The following is an 8519-nucleotide window of genomic DNA, read 5'->3' on the forward strand; positions in this document are numbered from 1 at the left end:
TAACTCCTTATGGTTCTCTTTCAACACAGCATCTTGTTTTTCACATTCAGCTTGAAGCACTTTTCTAAGCCCCTGAAGCTGCTCTTCAATATTCATTCCTGAATTTTCATTATTGTCACTTTTGTGGAACGCATCATCCAGTTGCCGTCGAAAAAGCATGTTTCCACTTTGTAGGTCAGATCTTTCCTCCTTTAGGGATTCCAGCTTTCCAGTATACGGGTTCAATTTTTCTGGTTCCCTTTGATTCATGTGTTCAATTTCCTCCTCTTGACACTGAGTTTGGTTTAGGTCTTTCAGTACAGGTTCAGAAACCAATGTCCTTTCTCTGACAGCATATCTTGTTTGAGGGAGCTCAGTGTCTAAGCTATTGGATTTACTTCCAGGTTTAGAAAGTTGCTGAGAATGAATCTCACTGTTTTCTTTTAGGTTACACATAGCAAACCCGATGTTGTCCACGAAATGCAAGCATTCATCTTTTAATCCCTGGAAAAGATTTTGTAGGTGTCTTAATTGCTTACTAAGCTCATAATGATGGGCGGATTCCGCTTCTGTTTTCAATCTTTCTTTGCTTTGTCTTTCGTTCTCCAGTTGGCAGTTCAGCATTGTATTCTCAGCTGTTGGGACGTTAAGCTGTCTGTTATATTCAAATACTGTTTTTGTTAGCGTTTTGTCATTCTGTTTTATTGTTTTTTGAAGATGGTCCTTCTTTTCTTTTACATTTGCAGTGTCCTCAAAGTATTTATTTTCCACTTCCTGATTCTGAGTTTTGAGTGTTTCCATTTGCAGTCTTAGTATGGCGATTTCATCCTGCAACACGTGCTTTTCACGCAACAGGTCTTTCTCGTAACTCTCAGAATCCTAAGTAAAACAAAGGAGACTTGTAGCTAGCACTCAATGAAATGACATATCATGATATCCTCTGAAATTAAAGAAGAACCTAAATGTTTATATAATGAAAAGGTTGCAGTAGTTGGATATCCCATTGAAAACATACAATGTTGAATCCAAACCTCCAACTTCATACAAGCATAAATTCCCCAAAGTTAAAAAAATATTAATATAAGATGCTGAATCCATGAAAGTGAAAAAGAGAATTTTAAAATCATAAGGGAATTTTAAGAGCCTCAGAACTGGAAAGGCAGCAAACCCAGAAGGCATGAAATAGAAGATTAAGAAGTCTGACTACAATTTAAAAGGTCACCATCTGAATATACACCTATCCCACAGTAAGAGTATTCACTCTGCATACATTTGGACTGATTACATTTCCTAGAATTTTTTTCCCAAGAATACTCAAAAGATATTTTACTTTTCTAATATTTTCAGAGTCACTTATAAGATTAAATCTACTAATCACTGATAAAACTAGGCATTGCACTAAGCAGTTCTTTATACATCAATGAACTCATTTCGTTATCACAATTTCAAATAGAACGATTAAAAAGATGAGCAAGTTCAGGATTTTTTCCCAGGACTTTGGACTCTACAATAGGGTGCTTGCTGCTCTTCTAGTGTAAATATATAAATTCAAAAGAAGCCTTAGATTTCAAAAAACTCAGGGTAAATAGGCTAAAAATTATAGAGCTCTTCTTAGAAAGTAGTGAGATTATTTGCTGCTACATAAGTGTTGTTTCCTTTTCATAATGTTTAAAGGAGAAATAAATGTGAAATAGGGGAAAATACACTGACTTCTTTGAATAAAATACTCACCAATAAATTATCACTAAGTATGCATCATGGCATACAATTTTCTTCAAAAGTTCCTAGCACTGAAATAGGACTCTACTTGGAACAAATTGTTCCTTTTCTCAAAAGTAGGAGAATGAGATCTAAAAGATGGTCTCTGCACTGGCTATACTTCAACTCCTTACAATCAGCGGAAGTGAAAACTAACCTCTCTACTAATACAGCAAGGGGATGAAACCACTGCCTCCAACTGAAACTTCTGTTATTAGTAGCAATAGTTTTGAGATTGTAGAAAGCTCATCGATCCCTGTAAAAAGTATTGAAAGCCTCCCCTTTAGATGACACATTGGGAACGTCACTACTTGACTGTTGGACATAAAAGGATTTCAATCAAGAATATCATTTATTGCAATGGACCAAAAATGCCACTCTCCCTAAAATACACACACACACACACACACACACACACACACACACACACACACACACTTTTAAAATCCTCTACAATTCCCATATGTATAACATTGGTTTTTAAAATGTGTACATACACAACTACACACATACATATTTGAAAATGACTAAACAAAATACCTCAGAATTCATTTTCTTAAGATTTATTTCTGTCTCCTTTGGTTGTTGAAGGCAATTGGTCAGAATTGTTTTATGTAATATTCTGTTGTTCTGTTCTCGGGAAAGTGGCCTCTGAGTGTTGTTTTCCTCTTGTACAACCTAGATAATTGAATATGAACAAAGAAAAATTAGAATATAACTAAAATTTAACTGTTAAAAATCTTAGTCTACGTTTACTTACTCCCAAATTATTGGACTGTAATTAGAAAGTGAAAAATAACTTGCCTTAGTCTAAATCAGAAGAAAAACATGAATCCACAAAACTAATTTTGTCACTGTTTGAACTAAACAATTGGTTATATGTTAAATCCACCCCAAAAATGAAATAGTGGATGATTTTTAATGTCACAGAGGCTTTCTCATTTAAAATAGTTCACCTCACCATGTTTTAAATAGTGATCCCCTACAGTGAATTTAAGAGTATTTTTTAAGGATTAATAACTGGAGAATAGGCAAACTTTAATTAGGAGCCCACATCATTAACATCAATCAGTAAGATAAGTAAATTCCTAAATATTAATTCAAATTATACACTATGAGTGTTATACATTGTGTTATACATTGACATAATTATCTGTTGCATCCAATTCTAACTTATTCAATACCCACTAATAAGAGCAGATAAAAAATTAAATCATATTTACTGATTTCCTACACTGAAAGGAAAGAAATTAGAAAGTTATTATTTGTGTCCTAACAACCAAAGGTCCCATCCTGAGAAGATGTGATTCTCTTAAAAAGCAGTTGAGTTGAGTGCCGGACCCCATTCTCTCCCTGAATGTAGACGCAGAGTCCATTACACAGAGGTCACAAGGAAGAATGCATCTCTAACCTTGGCCTTAGTGACCAGCCATACGGAACTGCACATTTTGAACCCCTGAGAATCATGACTCCTTTCACGTGAGCCCGAATCAGTGGCCATCATTTTTACATGGTTCATAATTTCAACTGTCTCATCATGTGATTCAATATTTGATGTTACTTTCTTTATTATTTAAGGGAGTTATAAAAATTAAAGGAGCAAACAACATTCAGGACTTTATTATTATTTTTTTTTGCCACAATCCAAAGATAAAGTTGAGCTATGAATATCTATAGATTCTAATAATATTTTAAGTTTTGTAACTTTGACTCTAAAAGGCTCGCATGAAAGGTAATTTCAGTTGGACTCTATTATATTATTAAAGCACAGAAAACCATATTATACTAGAAATTTAAAATTAAATTTCACATACATGTGTGTAGTTCTTTTCATTTCCATCAAGCCTCGTTTGACCTTCCTCTGATGTCATTCCTAGGTGTTGTCCTGCTGACAAATCTACGTATTAGTTAGAACTTAGAACAGTTTTATCTAACTTAGAACAGTTAGATAAAAGCTATAATCTTTATAAATACAGAAAATAACATCTTATCAATTGAGAGTTCAAATTAAGCGTAATCTTTTCCTGAATATTTACTTTACTTAAGAAATACTTCTAATTAGCTAACACTTCAACAACAAACCATTTGGGAAATATGAGATGTCACAAAGTGAAAGGCATACAAACATGTCAAAAATTCATCCACAAATTCATTCATTGAACATCGATGGAAAAACAATCAGAAAATAACCCACAATTTAGAAATGCAGTACAAACATATCGAGTTGCACTATATACTCTGTTCTCTTCCTTGTAATATACCTTTTGAACAACACCCTAAGATTCAACTGCAATGTCATTCATTGATTCCAGAATGACTTACTTCTGATGCATTTATTAGTGTACACCCTTCCTTATATCTGAAATGTTCTCCTCTACTATTCTGAAATTTTCTTTTCACCTTTGAGGATTCAGCACTGGGGTTTAAGGAAGAAGAGAGAGAAGAGGAGACAGACTGCCGACACAGCTGAGAAGGAAGTGCTATGGATTTAATTCTCGATGATTCCTATCACTGCTGGGAAAGTCAATTCTAAAATATATAAAGCCATAGAAAATCCAAGAAATATTTGATTGTTGGTTTCGGAAGGTGCTTTTTCGTCTACAATACATACAGTTTTAACTGATACTTGTGAATTCAGAATATAAAACTAAAGCTAAGAAACTATGTTTTGTTTCACTAGGCAACCTTTAGGTCTTTACGAAGTTTTCCCATCTGGTCCTAATGTTCTAAGTATAATTCTGCTGCCCGCTCCCCAGAGTACGCTAAATACTAGTCTGAAGGAAACCACGCTTTCACCTCATTCTCTTTCTTATTTCCATATGTTACTGTGGTTCAGGAAGAATGCCAATGTCTTGCTAAAAGTCATTCTGTTTGGCTGTTAAGTTCCATAAACAGAGTAAACGTGAAGTAGATTTTGCCACAAAATGGCTGTTGGAAAGTCAGAACTAGGATGAAGCTACACAGAGGCGGGCTAGGGTTGAACTCTTTCTGTTTCTTTATTTCCGCCTTTGCTTTCTCTGTTTCCTGGTGGCTGTGCTTCACTCGAGCCACGGAGCCTATGACCACCTGACAGGAACACACCTACGACCTGCGTCTCCAGTCTGTCTACTACGGCCATCGGGCCAAACCCTGTGGTGCTGACGGAGCTGTGCTCATGGAGTGGGACGCGGATGACCAACTTCCCAATCCCTGCATCTTTGACCAGTTTCATGATTGGAGGTCAAAGAAGTAAAATCCCAGTCTGAATTCTGGGATTAAGTGTTCATTTATGAGGAGGTAAAAATAACACAAATTGACCATCTTGTAAAACTTCCTTTCTCAGAGAAGCAGTCCCACGTCCTACTTTCCCCCAATCACACTACTCCTTCAGAGTACATTTTATTTTAGGTGTCCTATGCTTGCCATTTACATAGGTAAGTTTAATTAACTATTGTCACACAGCAATTTCTATTACATAATGTGTTTCCAATTAAAAATTTCCTTCTTAATAGTTAAGATGGTGCAGGGTATGCTTTTTTTTGTTATTGTCAAAAGTTATGTGTAACCACTTAAGTTTAAATATGCATGACAAACATGGGTTTACAAAAACTTTTAATGAATCGTACTATTTCAAATAAGAAACTACTTATTATAAGAAAATGGTCTTTTCCAAATGCTCCAATATCTTCAGAATTCATTTTTGTAAGCCTTAGATAAACAGATATTCATATGACAAATTACAGTCCTGGGTGACCTTATTGTTTCCAAGGAAAAATAGGAACAAAGTAGGTCCCCATGAGCTCCAAAGAGTACAGGGCACCATGAGACAGAAAATGAATATATAACAAAACTATTTTCCTTTTGTTTTTAAACAATATTCTCAGCTTAAAACTTTTTAAGACAAGTGAAAGAAAACCACAACTGTAGAAGTGAAGCTTTAAAGCCTCTTTTATCACTTCACATCCAGGAAGCCCGTACATCATTTAAAACGGTGGTTTCCAATCTCATGTGAGAATCCGTGAAGTCCCAAGGTCTGTCAGTCGAGGGGCCCGAAACGGTCAAAACTATTTTCACAGAAATACTAAATGTCATTTGCCATTTTCACTCTCATTCTCTTCTAAGTGTAAAGTAGAGTTTTCCACAGCCGTGATATCACAGCTCTGATGGTGACATCATAGGTCTATGGTTACTGGGTCGTAGCTCCAATGGCTCACGGAATGCATGACTGTGTGTGCTCCTATTTTAAATTGTTCAGTTTTTATTTCTAATATTGTCACTATGTATGGAGCCTACCGACTTAAAAATGTTCTTTGGAATGCTCAATAATTTTTAATCGCATAAAAGCATCCCAAGGCACAAAAGCTTCAGAATTCCTGTTGTCAAAGATTGTGTCTACCAAATATTCATTACCATTAACTACTTCTCCCATTTTTAATAATCGAAGATACCATAGGCGTACATACACATACCGCCAGTGTCTGCTCAGCAGAACATCTGGTTGTCTTAAGACCATCAGTGTTACAACACTAAGAGGAAGCAACGTTAAAAAACAATTGACATGGTAGCAACTCAGGCTAACTTGGGTAAACGTAAAAATTCAAATGACCATTTGAAAACGCTGGAAAAATCTTCCAGTGTGATAATTGACCTCTGGTAACCCCTATTAAGTACAGGGATTCCAAACTGGGACATTTAGGCTATGGAACAAACGGAGAACCATCTTAGTGAAGTCACCGTTTTAAAATCTCATTTTCTTATTCCTGTGAATACCTTTTCTCAAACACCGATACCAACAATGACATCACGTTATTTATGTCAAATCCTTCAATTAAATTTGTAACAAAAAAAAGGAATGAGAAAGAGAAGACTGCAAGCATGTCACATGTCCTTGCGTACTCCTTCCCAAAATTAAATTGGTATTACAAAGTGTACCTGGTCTGAAGGGTTGCACATCGTCCATTCCTACAGCTCTGTTAGGAACAGGATCTTCCACTTCAATTCTCGCCTGAAGGGGTTAGGAAACAAGATGATTACTAACTAATGGACACTTCATGCAATCTCTAGTTAACAATTCAGGATTAGAATATTAACGTCATTATCTCCAAGAAAAGGACTTTTTGAAAAATAGGTATTTAAGCAAATATTAATTTGGTACAAATGATATTGCAGTTTGTGCAATTTTTTTGAAACCTTTAAAACCGCAATTACTTTTGCACCGAACTAAATACCTTCAAAAGTGTACTTCCTACAACTTTGCAATATTTCTAATGATACATTCTTTTTGTTTGTATGTTTGTTTAGTGTTGAAACAAGATACTTGCCTGACATGGTAAGAAACCTTGGTGTATGTCCTGTGGAGTCTAAACAGAACATATTAGAACCTACTTCATCTGGGTCAACAAGAGCTTGGAAAAACCAAACTCTTATTTGATAAAAATTTTGATAGGAAAAGTGATTAAACAGAATGACAAAGGTGTAAGAAAAACTTTTCTTTAAGTTATATTTAAATAAATAATAGGAAAAATGTTATATATAGTTATGCAACTTTTCAAAAAGTTTAATAAGATCTAATCAGGGAAAAATAAGAACATTTATTTATTAACCATCTCAAATGTACCAGGCATCTGCTATGCACATTTTATTTCTTTTCCACACAAACAACAAATATAAAAATGGTTTGATGCTGGTTAACCCTCTTCCTGCTTCCTGACCATTCCAAGACATTAGAATAAAATGATGAACCCACACGATCCATTGCTGTCCCTGCCCAGCAGGTTTTGCTCCTAGATTGTCACATGACTGGCTCCTTCTCATGCTTCACTTGGCAGTATCCCACACAGACATTTTCTTCAGGTCAAAACATTGAGCTCGCACCAACAGAGCCTCAAGTACCGAAACACTACACATCAACAGGGTATTGCCTACCACAGTCTCCTGAAGTTTAGAATCCCCCAGATTAGAAATCCACATGCCCCTTCTAACTTTTCCACTCTGTTCTTGACACTACTGCCATTTGATTGTCCTTCAGGTTTACCAAAAGTGTCCCCACCATTTGGTAAGTCACTACCACCCACTGTGATCATTGATTTTACATTTCTATAGCTCCCTTTATACTTCATAGAGTGTTTTCACATTTATTACCACATTAGTTCATTTCACACCCTGAAAGGTAGGCATAAGTACCTTTAGGATGAATGAGGTCACTGACATCCGACATGTTAAAAAGAAGTTTCCCCCAGATCCCACAGCTAGTAAGTGACCTATCCAGGGTTCTAATGTGTTCTTATCTTCAAACACAGTGTCTACACCAGTAGGCAGCAGTTGCCTGTATCAGAAGATCACACTCCTCCTGTCTCTTTTCACAGCTGTCATCTCACATTGGCTCATCATTACTTTGTACTTCTATTACTACAAGCATGGTTGCCATCAAGATACTCAATGCATGCTATTTTAACTGAACAGGACAGTTGTTGTGTATTAAAGCAGCACTCGGCCGATTGTTGTTAGTAAAATCCTACATAGTGTTACTATTAACAATGCTCTTCCTTCCCTGCAAAAGTTCCTTGCAGATCTATTGGAGAATACAAGTACAATAATACTTGCATGTAGCAGGCATTATCTTTTCAAATTCCAACGTATAAAAAACCCTAAATTCCAAATTCTTTCTTTCTGAATCTCATTAGGACATTTACACAACCGTCAACACCACAGAATCATGCATTTGGGCATACTTCAAGCTGGAATAATTCTTTAGCTTTTAGGTAAACTTAACTTCAGAACCCAACTGATTCCTTATGACTTGG

Source organism: Rhinolophus hipposideros (assembly GCF_964194185.1).
Source record: "Rhinolophus hipposideros genome assembly, contig: HAP1_SCAFFOLD_56, whole genome shotgun sequence".
In the NCBI taxonomy this organism is placed as follows: Eukaryota; Metazoa; Chordata; class Mammalia; order Chiroptera; family Rhinolophidae; genus Rhinolophus; species Rhinolophus hipposideros.